The following is a 16,934-nucleotide window of genomic DNA, read 5'->3' on the forward strand; positions in this document are numbered from 1 at the left end:
GCTTCTGACAGTGATTCTGGAGGGCGAGGTCCAGTGCCAGTACAGCCCCCATTAAATGGTGGAGATGTTGCACTATCAAATGTAACCCAAATGAAAGTGATACATTTTTCTCAGCCAGAATATTCCTTCAAGTTGAAAACGGTTAAATGGGTCAGAACACCTGTCTGCTGGTGCCAAACTGATAAGGCAGCATTGTTTGCCGACAAAAAAAAACCCGGAAGTTGACGCCTTTATATAGCACTCCTCCAGCATTCATCCGACTGCAAACCGCCTCCTGTACCTATTGTTGCTAATGGCAGACGCTCAGGCAGGGGGTGAGAGTGAATTTCTGAGCCAGGGTGCTGCCGGGGTGCTGCGCACCCGGATGACGTCCTGATCTCCAGGCGAAGGAGATCATGGTGCTAGTGGTTACTGCCACTGCAAACCTCCAGCTCAATCTTGTAGCCGTCGGTACTAGCGCCACACCCAGTTGCAAAGCCGGTAGCACCCCGTTATCGCCCCCCGGAGGCGCTAACGGGAGGTGCTAAGGTACCGAATTTCTCCCCCTTAGACTTTTCCGTATTCAGCGCTCAGCCGTTTCTTGATATCACGTGGAGTGAATCAAATTGGCTGAAGACTCACATCTGTGATGGTGGGGACCCAGGAGGAGGCTGAGATGGATCATCCACTTGGCACTTCTGGCTGAAGATAGTTGCGAATGTTTCAGCCTTGTCTTTCACACTCACATAATGGCCTCTGCCATCATTGAGGATAGGATGTTCATGAAACCACCTCCTCCTCCCATTAGTTATTTAATTGTCCACCACCATTCATAACTGGCTGTGGCAGGACTTTGACCTGATCCATTGGTTGTGGGATCTGTCTATAGCATGCTGCTTCTGCTGTTTAGCATGCATGTAGTCCTGTGTTGTAGCTTCACCAGGTTCATTATTATTATTAATAATCATAAGCTGAATCCTTCTCTACTGTATTGTCACCTATGCATAATATGCTTTGGAAAGTACACTTCCCTCTTTCTGCCTGAAAAATGTACTAAGATTCTTCTGTCCTACGTTGTGCTCCACAAATTGAGAGGATCTAATCAACACCGCAGCCAATTAACTCACAGCAAGGTCCAACAAACAGCAATGTGATAATGACCAGATAATCAGTTTTGTAATGTTACTTGAGGGAAAAATATTGACCAGTACACTGGGGAGAAGTCCCCTGCTCTTTTCGAAATAGCATCATGGGATCTTTTACATCCACTGGAGTACTGCACTGGAGTGTCAGCCTAGATTTTGTGTTCAAGTCTCTGGAGTGGAGCTTGAATGCATAACCTTCTGACTCAGAGGAGCGAGTGCAACCACTGTGCCATGGCTGTCACTGGAAGGCGTCATCAACAGTGCTATATAGCAGCATTTACTTACCAATAACCTGCTCGCTGATGCTCAGTTTTTGGTTCTGCAAGAACCACTCGGCTACAGACCTCATTATAACCTTGATCCAAACACGAAGACAAGAGCTGAATTCCAAGGGTGCGATAAGAGTGACTGCCCTTTATATCAAGACAGCATTTGACTGGGTGTGGCACCAAGGAGCCCTAAAGAAACTGAATCATAGAATCGTAGAAATTTATGGCACAGAAGGAGGCCAATCGTGGTCTGTGCCGGCCGTAAAAGAGCTATCCAGCCGACTCCCACTTTCCAGCTCTTGGTCCGTAGCCCTGTAGGTTATGGCACTGCAAGTCCATATCCAAGTACCTTTTCATTGTGATGAGGGTTTCTGCCTCTACCACCCTTTCAAGCAGTGAGTTTCAGACCTGCACCACCCTCTGGGTGAAAAAAGTTCTCCTCAACTCCCCTCTAATCCTTCTACCAATTACTTTAAATCTATGCGCCCTGGTTACTGACTTCATAATTTTATACACCTCAATCAAGTCTCCCCTCAGCCTCCTCTGGTCCAAAGAAAACAACCCCAGCCTAGCCTGTCTTTCCTCATAGCTAAAATTCTCCAGTCCTGGCAACATCCTCGTAAATCTCCTCTGTACCCTCTCGAGTGCAATCGCACCTTTCCTATAATGTGGTGACCAGAACTGTATGCAGTACTCTAGCTGTGGCAGAACTAGTGTTTTATACAGTTCAAGCATAACCTCCCTGCTCTTATATTCTATGCCTCGACTAATATCCAGTATGCCTTCATAACCAACTTATCTACCTGTCCTGCTACCTTCAGGGATCTGTGGACTTGCACTCCAAGGTTCCCTCTATTCCTCTACGCTTCTCAGTGTCCGACCATTTACTTTCCTTTCCCTCCCCAAATGCATTATCTCACACTTCTCTGGATTGAATTCCATTTGCCACTTTTCTGCCCACCTGACCAGTCCATCGGTATCTTCCTGCAGTTTACAACTTTCTTCCTATCAACTACACGGCCAATTTTTGTATCATCTGCAAACTTCTTAGTCATGCCCCCTACATTGAGGTCTAAGTCATTGGGCCAGAAATTCGGGTCTCCACGGGTGAGTACGCACGGGGTACTCACGCGTGGGCCCGATGGAAGTGCCGGTATCTTGCATGCACTGCGCATGCGTGGGAAACCGGCACTTCCGTTCCTCTGAACGAAGGGTTTCAGAGGTCGAACGTGTGCGCGCGGGAGTCTGCGCGTGCGCTTTGAACTTACGTTTTTTTTACAGGTTTTTCCGTGAGGGCAAGTCTTTAGATTTTAGAAATGTAAAAACCAGGCGTAAGGCCTGCATTTTAAAAGGTAAGTGGTCAATTAATTAAAATTAAAACATTTTTTCCACAGGTTTATTATTTTTAAATACTTTAAAGCAAGGTAAGTTTATTTTTAGACCCGTTACAATATAAAATTATTTTTTTCAAAAATTTAAATTATTGTTTAAAATAGTTATTTAATGTAATTTATAGTTTATTTAAAAAGTGTGATGATTTTTTTAAATTTATTTGAAGGTTTACTACTATTTTGGGCCCGTAGTATTTATAAGTTTTGACAGGTCTTCCTGTCACTACTTATGAATGGGCTTTTCCCTGTGCCGATTGGCTGCCCATGGCCCACGTGATCCCAGGGGACGCATCGCACTAACTACGCCCCTGGGGCACACAAGCTCAGCGCGCCGGCAGCTGGGCCAGGCCCCGGAGCGGAATTCCACAGGGCCCTACAGCTCAACTGCCGGCGCGCAAGGTAAGTGCAGGTCGGGGGCGTGCACCTACGGGAAGCCCCCGACCCGAATTTCTGGGCCTTGATATATACCACAAAAAGCAAGGGACCTAGTACTGAGTCCTGCGGAACCCCACTAGAAACAGCCTTCCAGTCACAAAAACACCCGTTGGCCATTACTCTTTGCTTCCTGCCACTGAGTTAATTTTGGATCCATCTTGCCACTGTCTCTTGGATCCCATGGGCTTTTACTTTTCTGACTAGTCTGCCATCTGGGACCTTGTAAAAAGCCTTACTAAAATCTATGGAATCGGTCTATCCTTTTCTCCCTTTTTAAACAACGGTAGAATGTTAGCAGTCCTCTTGTCCTCCGGCACCTGTAACCAGAGAGGATTGGAAAATGATGGTTAGAGCCTCCGCTGTTTCCCTTGCTCCTCTTAACAGATTGGTATACATTTCATCCGTCCTGGCGATTTATCTACTTTCAAAGATGTTAAACCCCTTAATACTTCCTCTCTCAATATGTTTACCTCACCCAATATTTCACACTCCTCAACTACAAAGTCTGCATCGCCCCTCTCCTCTGTGAAGACAGACGCAAAGTATTCATTAAGAACCATACCCACGTCTTCTGCCTCCACACACAGGTTACCTTTATGGTCTCTTAGGCCCTACTCTTTCTTTAGTTATCTTCTTGCTCTTTTTGTACTTATAAAACAAGGTTTTCCTTGATTTTACTTGCCAATATTTTTTCATGTCCTCTCTTTGCGTTCCTAATTTCCTTTTTAATTTCACCCCTGCACTTTCTATACTCCTCTAGGCTTTCTGCAGTATTTAGCTTTCGGCATCTGATTTGGGAGTCCCACCCTTTTTCTTTGTGTGAACATATTTGCCCTGAACCCTCACTATCTCCTCCTTGAATGCCTCCCCCTGCTCTGACACTGATTTACCTTCAAGTAATTGTTTCCAGTCCACTTTTGCTAAACCACATCTCAACTTAGTAAAATTGGCTTTTCCCCAATTGAGAACATTTTACTCCTGGTCTATCTTTGTCCTTTTCCATAACTACGCTGACGTAATAAAACTCACTATGCACTTGGTTTGAGCATAAAGCAAGGCTTTAATCAACTTGTTTCAGAACATGGAGGTCTAGTTGTACTTCACTAGCTCCTTGTCTTACAAAATGTCCCTGGCAAGTTGGGGCCGACGCCCGAGTATTTATACTCCTTGGATGATGCCACCAACTTGCCATCCAGCATTATTTCACGAGTAGTTTCTTGATGAATGATGAAATTTATAAGATACGCTAAGTCTAACTGAATTATGATCACTACCATCAAAATGCTTTCCCACTGACATCCCTTCCACCTGCCCAGCTTCATTCCCTAAAACTAAGTTCAGAACCGCCCCTCTCTTGTTGGGCTTGCTATGTACTGACTAAAAAAGTTCTCCTGAATGCATTGTAAGAATTCTGTGCCCTCTATACCTTTTACACTGATTCTATCACAGTTAATATTAGGGTAGTTGAAATCCTCTACTATTACTGCCCTATTGTTTTTACACTTCTCAGAAATGTGCCTACATATTTGCTATTCTATCTCCCTCTGCCTTTTTGGGAGGCCTATAGTACACTCACAGCAGTGTGATTGCTCCTTTTTTGTTCTTCAGTTCAACCCATATGGCCTCAGTGAAGTCAATGGGGATCAGGGGCAAGCTTCCAGTGGCTGGAGTCATATCTGGCAGAAAGGAAGATGGTTATGATTGTTGGAGGCCAACTATCTCAGCCCCAGGACATCGCTGCAAGAGATTTTAAGGTCAGATTCCTAGGCTGAACCACCTTCAGCTGCTTCATCAATGACCTTCCCTCCATCATAAGGTCAGAAGTAGGGCTGTTCGCTGATGATTGCATATTGTTCAGCTCCATTCAAAATTCCTCAAATAATGCAGTCCATGCTCGCATGCAGCAAGACCTACACAACACCCAGACTTGAGCTGATAAGTGGTAAGTAACATTTGCACCACAGACGTGACAGGCAATGACTATCCTCAACAAGAGAGAGTCTACCCTTGACAGTCAAAGGCATTACCATCATCGCATCCCCCACCATCAACATCTTGGGGAGTCACCATTGACCAGAAACTGAACTGGACCAGTCACATAAATGCCATGGCCATTAGAGCAGGTCATTGGCTGGGTATTCTGGTAACTCCCCAAAGCCTCTTTACCAGCTACAAGGCACGAGTCAGGAGTGTGATGGAATACTTTCCACTTGCCTGGATGGGTGCCCTCAAAAAGCTTGACGCTGTCCAGGACAAAGCAGTCTGCTTGATTGGCACTCCATCCTCTGGCTTAAGCATTCACTCCCTCCACCATCAGCAGACTGTGGCTGCAGTGTGTACTATCTACAGGATGCAGAACAACAACTCACCAAGGCTTCTTTGGCACCACCTCCCAAATTCATGACCTCCACCACCTAGCACGACAAGGGCAGCAAGTTTATGGGAACACCACCACCTCCAGGCTTCCCTCCAAGTCACACACCATCCTGATTGGGACATATATCAGCAATCCTTCAGTGTTGCTGGGTCAAAATCCTGGAACTTCCCACATAACAGCACTGTGGGAGCACCTTCACTACATGGACTGCAGCGGTCCAAGAAGGCAGCCCACCATCACCTTCTCAAAGGCAACTAAGGATGGGCAATAAATACCGGTCTTGCCAACAATGCCCATATCCTGAGAATGAATAAAAAAGAAAAGAAAAGTAGGCACAGTGTTCAGTACATATAGTATGTTTACATTATAGAACATCAACCCTCAAAAATAATTATTTCACCGTTGAAAGTAATTGTGGAATGATGATGCAAACAAATCAAAAATAAAATGTTAAAAATTTTTTTTAAAGCTGGACAGATTGGCTCACAAAATGAAATCAATTTATTTAGTAAAGAAAAACTTTTTTTTAATATTGATATTTTTTTATTTGTTTGTGGGATGTGGGCATTGCTGGCAAGGCCAGCATTTATTGCCCATCCCTAATTGCCCTTGAGAAGGTGGTGGTGAGCCACCTTCCTCAACCGCTGCAGTCCGTGTGGTGAAGGTACTCCCACAGTGTTGTTAGGTAGGGAGTTCCTGGATTTGACCCAGCGACAATGAAGGATCGGCGATATACTTCTAAGTCAGGATGGTGTGTGACTTGGAGGGGAACTTGGAGGTGGTGGTGTTCCCATGCACCTGCTGCCCTTGTCCTTCTAAGTGGAAGAGGTCATGTGTTTCGGAGGTGCTGCCGAAGAGGTCTTGGTGAGTTGCTGCAGTGTATCTTGTAGATGGTACACACTGCAGCCACAGTGCGCTGGTGGTGGTGGGAGTGAATGTTTAAGATGGTGGATGGGGGTGCCAATCAAGTGGGCTGCTTTGTCCTGGATGGTGTCGAGCTTTTTGAGTGTTGTTGGAGTTGCACTCACCCAGGCAAGTGGAGAGTATTCCATCACACTCCTTACTTGTGCCTTGTAGATGGTGGAAAGGCTTTGGGGAGTCAGGAGCTGAGACACTCGCCACAGAATACCTAGCCTCTGACCTGCTCTTGTTGTCACAGTATTTATGTGGCTGGTCCAATTAAGTTCCTGGTCAATGGTGACCCTCCAGGATGTTGATAGTGGGGGATTCGGCGATGGTAATGCTGTTGAATGTCAAGGAGTGGTGGCTAGACTCTCATTTGTTGGAGATAGTCATTGCCTGGCACTTCCGTGGTGCGAATGTTACCTGCCACTTATCAGCCCAAGCCTGAACCTCATCCAGGTCTTGTTGCATGTGGGCATGGACTACTTCATTATCTGAGGAGTTGTGAATGGCACTGAACACTGTGCAGTCATCAGCGAACATCCCCATTTCTGACCTTATGTTAGAGGGAAGGTCATTGTCGAAGCAGCTGAAGATGGTTGGGCCTAGAACACTGCCCTTAGGAACTCCTACAGCAATGTCCTGGGGCTGTGATGATTGACCTTCAACCACCACAATCATCTTCCTTTGTGCTAGGTCTGACTCCAGCCAGTGGTGACAGAGTTTGCCCCCCGATTCCCATTGACTTCAGTTTTACTAGGGTTCCTTGGTGCCACACTCGGTCAAATGCTGCCTTGATGTCAAGGGCAGTCACTCTCACCTCACCTCCGAAATTCATCTCCTTTGTCCATGTTTGGACCAAGGCTGTAATGAGGTCGGGAGCCAAGTGGTCTTGGCAGAACCCAAGCTGGACATCAGTGAACACGTTATTGGTGAGTGTGTGCCGCTTGATAGCACTGTTGATGACACCTTCCATCACTTTACTCATGATTGAGAGTAGATTAATGGGGTGGTAATTGGCCGGATTGGATTTGTCTTGCTTTTTGTGGACAGGACATATCTGGGCAGTTTTCCACATTGTCAGAAAACTGCCGAGGTATATCCAGTGTTGCAGCTGTACTGGAACAGCTTGGCTAGAGGCGCGGCTAGTTCTGGAGCAGAAGTCTTCAGCACGATAGCCAGGATGTTGTCAGGGCCCATAGCCTTTGCTGTATCCAGTGCATTCAGCCATTTCTTGATATCACGTGGAGTGAATCGAATTGATTGAAGACTGGCTTCTGTGGTGGTGGTGACCTCAGGTGTATGGATCATCCACTCGGCACTTCTGGCTGAGGATGGTTGCAAATGCTTCAGCCTTGTCTTTTGTACTCATGTGCTGGGCTCCACCATCATTGAGGATGGGGATATTCATGGAGCCTCCTCCTCCCATTAGTTGTTTAATGGTCAACCACCATTCACGGCTGGATGTGCCAGGACTGCAGAGCTTTGATCTGATCCATTGATTGTGGGATTGTGGCATAGTGGCATTGTGGCATAGTGGTTAGCACCGTTGCCTCACAGCGCCAGGGACCCGGGTTCAAATCCGGCCTCAGGCGACTGTCTGTGTGGAGTTTGCACATTCTCCCCGTGTTTGCGTGGGTTTCCTCCGGGTGCTCCGGTTTCCTCCCACAGTCCAAAGATGTGCGGGTTAGGTTGATTTGGCTATGATAAATTGACCCTTAGTGTTAGGGGGATTAAATACGTGGGGATAGGGTGGGATATGTGTTGGTGTAGGGGTTACGGGGATTGGGTGGGATATGTGTCAGTGCAGGCTCGATGGGCCGAAATGGCCTCTATCTGCACTGTGGGGTTTCTGTGATTTCTGTGATAGCATGCTGCTTCCACTTTTTAGCATGCATGTAGTCCTGTGATGCAGCTTCCCCAGGGTAGCACCTCATTTTTAGGTACGCCTGGTTCTGCTCCTGGCATGCTCTTTTACACTCCTTATTGAACCAGGGTTGGTCCCCTGGCTTGATGGTAATGGTAGAGTGAGGGATATGCCGGACCATGAGGTTACAGATTGTGATAGAAGACAATTCTGCTGCTGCTGATTAGCACGGTGGTAGTGCCAAACAACACGATGGAGGGTGTCCTGAGTGTGAAGACGAGACTTTGTCTTCACAATGACTGTGCGATGGTCACTGCTACCAATACTGTCATGGACAGATGCATCTGTGACAGGTAGATTGGTGAGGACGAGGTCAAGTAGGTTTTTCCCTCGTGTTGGTTCTCTCACCACCTGTCGGAGGCCCAGAAAGGCAGCTATGTCCTTCAAGACTCGGCCAGCTCGGTCAGTAGTGGTGCTATTGAGCCACACTTGGTGATGGACATTCTGTGCTCTTGCTGCTCTCAGAGCTTCTTCCAAGTGGTGTTCAACATGGAGGAGTGCTGATTCATCAGCTGAGAGAGGGCGGTAGGTGGTAATCAGCAGGAGGTTTCCTTGCCCATGCTTGACCTGAAGCCATGAGGCTTCATGGGGTCCGGAGTCAATGTTGAGGACTCCCACGGCCACTCTGTCCCGACTGTATACCACTGTGTCACCACTCCTGGTGGGTCTGTCCTGCCAGTAGGACAGGGCATACACAGGGATGGTGATGGAGGAGTTTGGGACATTGGCTGAAAGGTATGATTCTGTGAGAATATAACAACATAAGAAATAGGAGCAGGAATAGGCCATTTGGCCCCTCGAGCCTGTTCTGCCATTCAGTAAGATCATGAATGATCTGATCTTGGCCTCAACTCCACTTTCCTGCCCACTCCCCATAACCCTTGACTCCCCCATAGTTCAAAAATCTGTCTATCTCCACCTTAAATATATTCAATGACGCCGCCTCCACAGCTCTCTGGGTAGAGAATTCCAAAGATTCACGACCCTCTGAACGGAGAAATTCCTCCTCATCCCCGTTTTAAATGGGCGACCCCTTATTCTGAAACTATGCCCCCTTGTTCTAGATTCCCCTATGAGTGGAAACATCCTCTCTTCATCTACCCTGTCAAGCCCCCTCAGAATCTTATATGTTTCAATAAGATCACCTCTCGTTTTTCTAAACTCCAATGAGTATAGGTCCAACCTACTCAACCTTTCTTCATAAGACAACCCACTCATCTCAGGAATCAACCTAGTGAACCTTCTCTGAATTGCCTCCAATGCAAGTATATCCCTCCTTAAATAAGGAGACCAAAGCTGTACGCAGTACTCCAGGTGTGGTCTCACCAGCGCCCTGTACAGTTATAGCAAGACTTCCCTACATTTATACTCCATCCCCCTTGCAATAAAGGCCAACATTCCATTTGCCTTCCTAATTACAGTACTTGCTGTGCCTGCATGCTAACTTTTTGTGTTTCATGTACAAGGACCCCCAGATCCCTCTGTACTGCAGCATTTTGCAGTCTCTCTCCATTTAAATAATAATTTACTTTTTTATTCTTCCTACCAAAGTGGATAACCTCACATTTTCTCACATTATACTCCATCTGCCAAATTTTTGCCCACTCACTTAACCTATCTATATTCTTTTGCAGATTCATTGTGTCCTCCTCACAACTTGCTTCCCCACCTATCTTTGTATCATCAGCAAATTTGGCTACATTACACTCGGCCCCTTGAACCAAGTCATTAATATAGATTGTAAATAGTTGAGGCCCCAGCACTGATCCCTGGGGCACCCCACTAGTTACAGTTTGCCAACCTGTAAATGATCCATTTATCCCGACTCTGTTTTCTGTTCATTAGCCAATCCTCTATCCATGCTAATATATTACCCCCAACCCTGTGAGCTCTTATCTTGTGTAGTAACCTTTTATGTGGCACCTTATCGAATGCCTTCTGGAAATCCAGATACACTACATCTACTGGTTCCCCTTTATACACCCTGATCATTACATCCTCAAAGAAACTCTAGCAAATTTGTCAAATATGATTTCCCTTTCATAAAACCATGCTGACTCTACTTGATTGTATTATGATTTTCTAAGTGTCATGCTACTACTTCCTTAGTAATGGAATCCAGCATTTTCCCAATGACAGATGTTAGGCTAACTGCTCTATCGTTTTCTGCTTTCTGTCTCCCTCCTTTCTTGAATAGGGGCATTACATTTGCAATTTTCCAATTCGCTGGGACCTCTCCAGAATCCAGGGAATTTTGGTAGATTACAACCAATGCATCCATTATCTCTGTAGCCACTTCTTTTAAGACCCTAGGATGCAGGCCATCAGGTCCCTTTAGTTTGCCTAGTATTTTTTCTCTAGTGATTGTGATTGTTTTACATAGAAAACATAGAAACATAGAAGATAGGAGCAGGAGTAGGCCATTCGGCCCCTCGAGCCTGCTCCACCATTCAATGCAATCATGGCTGATCATCCAAGTTCAGTACCTGGTCCCTGCTTTCTCCCCATACACCTTGATCCCTATAGCCTTAAGAAATATATCCAACTCCTTCTTGAATATATTTAATGAATTGGCCTCTACTGCCTGCTGTGGTAAAGAATTCCATAGGTTCACCACTCTCTGGGTGAAGAAATTCCTCCTCATTTCTGTCCTAAAAGGCTTACTCCTTATCCTTAGACTGTGACCCCTGGTTCTGGATTCCCCAACCATCGGGAACATCCTCCCTGCATCTAGTCTGTCCAGTCCTGCCAGAATTTTATAAGTTTCAATGAGATCCCCTCTCATTCTTCTAAACTCCAGCGAGTACAAGCCCAATCGACCCAATCTCTCCTCATACGTCATTCCTGCCATCCCAGGTATCAGCCTGGTGAATCTTCGCTGAACTCCTTGCATGGCAAGAATATCCTTCCTCAGATAAGGCGACCAAAACTGCACACAGTACTCAAGATGTGGTCTCACCAAGGCCCTGTACAACTGCAGCAAGACATCCTTGTTCCTGTACTCAAACCTTCTCGCTATGAAGGCCAACATACCATTTGCCTTCTTAACCACCTGCTGCACCTGCATGCTTACCTTCAGTAACTGGTGCACAAGGACACCCGGTCTCGTTGCACTTCCCCTTCTCCCAATCTATTGCCATTCAGATAATAATCTGCCTTCCTGTTTTTGACACCAAAGTGGATAACCTCACATTTATCCATGTTATATTGCATCTGACATGCTTCTGCCCAATCACCCAACCTGTCCAAATCATCCTGTAGTTTCTTGGCATCCTCCTCACAGCACACACGCCCACCCAGCTTTGTGTTGTCTGCAAATTTGGAGATATTACATCTAGTCCCCTTGTCTAGATCATTAATATATATTGTGAATAGCTGGGGTCCAAGAATTGATCCCTGCGGTACCCCACTAGTCACTGCCTGCCACTCGGAAAAAGACCCGTTTATTCCAACTCTTTGCTTTCTATCTGCCAACCAGTTCTCTATCCAAGTCAATACCTTGCCCCCAATCCCATATGCCTTAACTTTACACTCTAATCTCTTATGTGGGACCTTATCGAAAGCCTTCTGAAAGTCCAAATACACCACATCCACTGGTTCTCCCTTATCTATTTTACTAGTTACATCCTCAAAAAATTCCAGTAGATTAGTCAAGCACGATTTACCTTTTGTAAATCCATGTTGACTTTGTCCGATCCTGTCACTGTTTTCCAAGTGATCTGCTATTACATCTTTTATAATGGACTCCAGCATTTTCCCCACTACCGATGTCAGGCTTAACGGTCTGTAATTCCCTGTTTTCTCTCTACCACCTTTTTTGAATAGTGGGGTAACATTAGCTACCCTCCAATCCATGGATACTGTTCCAGATTCCATCGAATGTTGGAAGATGATCAGCAATGCATCTACTATTTCTAGGGCCACTTCCTTAAGTACCCTAGGATGTAGATTATCAGGCCCTGGGGATTTATTGGCCTTCAATCCCATCAATTTCCCTAACACCATTTCCCTACAAATACTGATTTCTTTCAATTCCTCCCTTTCTTCAGACCCTATGTTCCCTGATATTTCTGGGAGGTTATTTGTGTCCTCCTTTGTGAAGACAGAACCAAAATATGTATTTAATTGGTCTGCCATTTCTTTGTTCCCCATTATAAATTCCCCTGATTCTGACTGCAAGGGACCTATGCTTGACTTCACCAATCTTTTTCTCTTCACATATCTATAAAAGCTTTTACAGTCAGTTTTTATGTTCCCTGCAAGCTTACTCTCATATTCTATTTTCCCTTTCTTAATTAATCCCTTTGTCCTCCTTTCTTGAATCCTAAACTGCTCCCAATCCTCTGGATTACTGCTTTTTCTGGCCAATGTCCTCTCCTTGGATTTTATGCCACGGTTGAGTCACCTTTTTTGTTTTATTTTTATGCCAAACTAGGATGAACAAATTCTGTAGTTCATCCATGCGGTCTTTGAATGTTTGCCATTGCCTATCCTCCATTAACCCTTTGAGTGACATTCCCCAATCAATCCTACCTAATTCGCGCCTCAGACCATCGTAGTTTCCTTTATTTAAATTCAGGACCCTAGTCTCTGAGTCAACTACTTCATTCTCCATCTTAATAAAGAATTCGATCATATTATAATCGCTCCGACCCAAGGGGTCTCATACAACAAGATTGCTAATTAATCCTTTCTCATTACATAATACCCAGTCTAAGATGGCCTGTTCTCTGGTTGGTTCCTTCACATATTGGTCCAGGAAACCATCCCGTAAACACTCCAGGAATTCCACCTCCACAGTATTGTTACTAATTTGGTTAGCCCAATCTATATGTAGATTAAAGTCACCCATGATGACTGCTGTGCCCTTTTTGCACGCTTCTCTAATTTCCCTTTTAATGCCATCCCCAACCTCCGCATTACTGTTTGGAGGTCTATATACCACTCCCACTAACATTTTCTGCCCCTTGGTATTTCTCAGTTCTACCCATACAGATTCCACATCATCAGAGCTAATATCCTTCCTTACAATTGTGTTAATCCCTTCTTTAACCAGTAATGCTACCCCTCCTCCCTTTTCTTTTTGCCTATCTTTCCTGAATATTGAATACCCCTGGATGTTGAGTTCCCAGCCTTGGCCACTCTGGAGCCATGTTTCCGTAATCCCAATCAAATCATATTCGTTTACCTCTATTTGCGCAGCTAATTCATCCACCTTATTACGAATGCTCCTCGCATTAAGACACAAATCCTTCAGGCTTGTTTTTTTAACGCTCTTATACCTATTAGAATTATTATTTACTGTCTCCATGTTTGATTTAAACCGTTGACTTCTCTGACTGCCACTTTTGTTTTTCTCCTTCCTATCTTTTGCTTTTATCCTCGTTTCCCTTTCCTCTGTCCCCCTGCTCAGGTTCCCAAACCCCTGCCATTTTAGTTTAAACCCTCCCCCAGAGCACTAGCAAACACTCCCCCTAGGACATCGGTCCCGGCCCTGCCCAGGTGAAAACCGTCCGGTTTGAACTGGTCCCACCTTCCCATAGAACCGGTTCCAATGTCCCAGGAATTTGAATCCCTCCCCCTGGCACCATTCCTCTAGCCACGTATTCATCTGAAATATTCTTCTATTTCTACTCTGACTAGCACGTGGCACTGGTAGCAATCCTGAGATTACTACCTTTGAGATCCTGTTTTTTCATTTACCTCCTAACTCCCTATACTCAGCTTTTAGGACCTCATCCCATTTTTTACCTATATCGTTGGTACCTATATGCACCACGTCAACTGGCTGTTCACCCTCCCCTTCCAAGATGTTCTGCAGCTGCTCTGAGACATCCTTGACCGTTGCACCAGGGAGGCAACACACCATCCTGGAGTCTCGTTTGCGGCCGCAGAAACGCCTATCTATTCCCCTTACAATAGAATCCCCTATTACTATAGCTCTACCCCTCTTTTTCCTCCTGCCCTGTGCAGCAGAGCCACCCCTGGTGCCAGGAAGTTGGCTGCTGCTGCCTTCCCCTGGTAAGCCATCCCCCCCAAAGCGGTATATCTGTTTGAGAGGGGGATGGCCACAGGGGACCCCTGCACTACCTGCCTGCGCCTACTACTCTGCCTGTTGGTCACCCGTTCCCTTTCTGCCTGTGCCACCTTTACCTGCAGTGTGACCAACTGATTAAATGTGCTATTCACGACGTCCTCAGCATCACAAATGGTCCAGTATGTATCCAATCGCTGCTCCAGCACCGCAATACGGTCTGCCAGTAACTGCAACTGGACACACTTCCTGCACACATGGTTGTCAGGGACACAGGAAGTGTTCCTGAGTTCCCACATAGCGCAGGAGGAGCATACCACGGCACCGGGCTGTCCTGCCATGACTTACCCTTTAATTAATTGCAATTAAATTAAATCAAATCAATCCCACCACTTACACCACAGTTAAATGGTATATTTAAGGGCCCTGGTTTACAAACAGTCCCCGTTATACCACAGAGACTTTAGAAACTATAAACCACAGAGTTAAAGTTTAAAAAAGAGAGAAATGCTCACCAACCAATCACTTACCTGCTTTCTGGTGATGTCAGACTTCGATTACTTTTTACTTCTCTCCTTCCCTCTGAGTTCAGAGATTGGAGATTGGTAAGCCTACCTGGTCTCTTGGAGCCTCTTTTATACTCACTCCGCCGCTCCGAGATTCCCGCTGCCGCTCGCGCCGCTCTGAGGCCTACCTGGTCTCTTGGAGCCTCTTTTATTCTCACTCCGCCGCTCCGAGATTCCCACCGCCGCTCGCGCCGCTCTGAGGCCTACCTGGTCTCTTGGAGCCTCTTTTGTACTCACTCCGCCGCTCCGAGATTCCCGCCACTGCTCGCGCCGCTCTGATGCCTACCTGGTCTCTTGGAGCCTCTTTTATATTTACTCCGCCGCTCTGAGATTCCCGCCGCCGCTCGCGCCGCTCTGAGGCCTACCTGGTCTCTTGGAGCCTCTTTTATACTCACTCCGCCGCTCCGAGATTCCCGCCGCCGCTCACGCCGCTCTGAGGCCTACCTGGTCTCTTGGAGCCTCTTTTATATTCACTCCACCACTCCGAGATTCCCGCCGCCGCTCGCGCCGCTCTGAGGCCTACCTGGTCTCTTGGAGCCTCTTTTACACTCACTCCACTGCTCCGAGATTCCCACCACCGCTCACGCCGCTCTGAGGCCTACCTGGTCTCTTGGAGCCTCTTTCATACTCACTCCGCCGCTCCGAGATTCCCGCCGCCGCTCGCGCCGCTCTCGTTCGTCCCTATAGCCCCTTGATTATCTATTATTATTGGGATGCTTTTAGTGTCTTCCTACCGTGAAGATCGATACAAAATATTTGTTCACAGTCTCTGCCATTTCCCTGTTTCCCATTATTAATTCCCCAGTCTCATCCTCTAAGGGACCAAAGTTTACTTTAGCTTGACTATGACTATGTCAAGCTGTTGCTTGACTAATCTGTGGGACAGCTCCCAATTTTGGCACAAGTCCCCAGATGCTGGTGAGGAAGATTTTGCAGGGTCGACTGGGCGTGCCATTGCCGTGTCCGTAGCCAGTGCCGAGGTCGATGCCGGGTGGTCTGTCTGGTTTCATTCTTATTATTGTGTTTCGTAGCGGTTTGTTACAACTGAGTGGCTTGCTAGGTCATTTCAGAGGGCAGTTAAGAGTCAACCACATTGCTGTGGGTCTGGAGTCACATATAGGCCAGCCCAGGTAAGGATGGCAGATTTCCTTCCCTAAAGGACATTAGTGAACCAGATGGGTTTTTATGACAAAATCTCTTGACAGATGAAATTTCAGTCTGTGACGTCACCTGTTGCCGGGTGGCCCTTAATTGGCCTGCTGAGCCCGCTGGGCGGGCTCAACAAGGTCAATCAAGTTAAAATCGCATGGATTGGCCACATCTCGATGGAGGCGGGACTACAACCCCGAAAGTTGTAGTCCCGCCTCCTACCCGACTCCTGACTGAAAATCCAGCCCATGACTCTATGACTCTATCTATGACTCTATGCTGCAGTCGAAGACAAATTTCACCTCCTATGAGTACAAATTTTTGCCTTGACTGACACTTAAATTCAGTTATCCTACGTGGGCAATTTTTGGGAGGTTTTAGATGAGTGCTTCATAACGGTAGGGCTCTCCAACTCAAAGGAGTGGCTGCCGAGAGATTGGGCAGGATTCCTAACCTGCCTGATGTAGACGCAAACCTTGTTGACAAATGATAGAACAGTCCAGATGGCAGCCATCCCTGGTCTATCCACTCTGCCCTATTTAAAGAATAGCACAGTGTTGTGGACAACTGAAAGTGGGAATGTAAGTCACATGAATAATGAAACAGATTGTGAAAATACAGATTCACAGTTTGCATTTAAGGAAGTTACATTTGAAAACATAGACCATTTCACTATGCATTTTATCATCATTTTTATTACGATTTAAAGGAAAGAATTCACTCTATTCTAATTTGGAATTGATTTAAAAATATTTAAAA

The sequence above is a fragment of the Somniosus microcephalus genome, chromosome 3, assembly GCF_052327205.1.
Source record: "Somniosus microcephalus isolate GS21.2 chromosome 3, FLI_Smic_1.0, whole genome shotgun sequence".
NCBI classification, from domain to species: domain Eukaryota; kingdom Metazoa; phylum Chordata; class Chondrichthyes; order Squaliformes; family Somniosidae; genus Somniosus; species Somniosus microcephalus.